The following is a 2181-nucleotide window of genomic DNA, read 5'->3' as shown; positions in this document are numbered from 1 at the left end:
TCGGTCGGCTCCTCAGCTCTCTGCCTCCTTCTAGCTCTAAACACTAATTTCCACGTATCTCAAAAAGACCATCGCCTCTACTAAATGACGCTATTAGTATACGTCACTAAGATAATAACTGGATATTTTTACACGTTATTATTTCTAAGTTTTCAACTAAATTCTTATGATAACGTTTTTAAGTTCACATTCATACCACACGCCATAGCCTTGAGCCACGAAGGGGCATAGGCCATCTACAACTTTTGTAGATTCTTTTATAGCGCCTGAGTTCTTTTTACGGGGTTAGGGTGCTGGTCCCACGCCTAACCTTCCCATAAGGTACATACAGCGCCTAGTCTTCCCAAATGGTCACCCATCTGGTACTGACAAGGCTCAACGTTGCTTAACTTCGATGATCTGGTGAGAACCGGTGTGTCAACGTGATTGTGCCGTACAAGTTCACATTCATGGTAACTATTTTGAAGTCATTATTTCTAAGTTTTCAACTAAATTGTTATAAAATGTTTAAGTTCAAATTCATGGTAATTATTAAATGTAAATAAACATCGAAATAGTTTGATTATTTTAAATAGATTATTATTTTAAAACGTATTTTAGCTGACGGACTTTTTTGTCTTGAATGATCATAAAAATCGTTGGCAAGCACATGTTCCGGCGTTGCCCGGTCAATATCTAACACAAAAACATGTTCGTCGCCAAAATTCCTTAACGTCAAGCATTACGTTTTTATGAACACATCAAACGTTTGTCTAAGAATAATAAAAAAGCACTTTTTGTCAATCTTCTTATCATTTTTTTTCAAACTGGGGATTGAGAATCCTACCGGAGGCTTGAGATTATTGCGCTATTTGACACATTACAATTTATTTTAAAGATTTGATACATTACAATTTATTTTAAAGATTATGACCGTCCATTTAAGTGAAATTATTTTAGTCTCTCTCTTGCACTTGGTTCACCGGGTATATTCGCCAGGAAAGATTTGAAATACTTTTTCATGAGTTCAGTTGCTCCTATAATTACTGGAATGTTAAAGATCTTCCTAAGATTCCAGTTTCTTTTCATGCCGTATATGCGTTCGATCGATCGCTTACCTGGGTGCTTCGAGCTATCGGGATCATTTGGCTCCTCAACCTTCTGTTTGTTTCCTTCAAGCTCTAAATCATTGGCATTTAAAGCGCCACATGCTCAAAATCCTTGGTGTTTAAAGTTCTTCAAGTTCTAAATATTTGGTATTTAAAGCTCTGAAAACTCAAAATATTTATTATTAAGCTTTTCAAGCTCTAAATATGTAAGATTTAAAGCTCTTCAAGGTCTACATCTTTATTATTTAAAGCTTTTCAAACTCAAAATATTTGGTGCTTAAAGCTCTACAAGCTCTATATTTTTGGTATTTTAAGCTTTTCAAGTTCTAAATCTTTGGTAGTTATTTCCCTCCATCTTGTTTTCCCCAGCATCACTGGGGTCAGTGACTTCTATTAATTTTACTTTAACTGCTTCTTGTCTTATACAACTATGTCAGGTTTAATATCCCGGTTTTCTATAGGAATTGCACAGTCATAGTTGATAGTTTATGATCTATTCCCAACCGTTTTCGCTGATAAAAGTACATGGAACCTGCTACTACATTAACAATCCTCTTCGTAAAAAAGCATTAACATCAAAACCGTTTTCTTAGTAAACTGGGATTTGCATAATCCAATGCTATTACCATGAGACCGACGTTACTTTCTGATCCAATTTGATCCAATGTCTTGCGCTATTTTTTAGTTTTATGCATTTTTGCGCGTCCACACACACACACCTATATATATATAAACACACACACATACACACACACACACACACACACACACACACACACACATATATATATATATATATATATATATATATATATATATATATACTAGCAAACGTAATCGTCGTTGACTGGGTTAAAAATCAGCCTACAGAAAATGGACTCTGATTTATGAAAGTATGATAGCTTATGAAAAGGAAGGGTTGTAATGAGATAGCTTCGAATTTGGGGTATCAAAACCAAAGCAAAATATGATGAAAGTAAAAATAAAATAGATAAACCCCATAATTTATTATACCATACCTGTTCACACTGAAACACTTATCACAATAATCTGTGGATCTATATATAAAAAAAAAACCTTGTTAAACTTTGTG

General features: G+C 34.3%; 1 pseudogene; it reads right to left on the bottom strand.

The window, feature by feature from the left end:
- Positions 1-322: 322 nt before the first annotated feature.
- On the bottom strand, positions 323-439 carry LOC145266732 (5S ribosomal RNA; annotated as a pseudogene).
- Between the last annotated feature and the right edge of the window lie 1742 nt (positions 440-2181).

The sequence above is a fragment of the Euprymna scolopes genome, chromosome 41 (assembly GCF_053919585.1).
Source record: "Euprymna scolopes isolate OS-2025 chromosome 41, ASM5391958v1, whole genome shotgun sequence".
Lineage (NCBI taxonomy): Eukaryota > Metazoa > Mollusca > Cephalopoda > Sepiida > Sepiolidae > Euprymna > Euprymna scolopes.
Note: the sequence above shows the minus strand (reverse complement) of the source record. Positions and strands in the feature narration are given on the sequence as shown.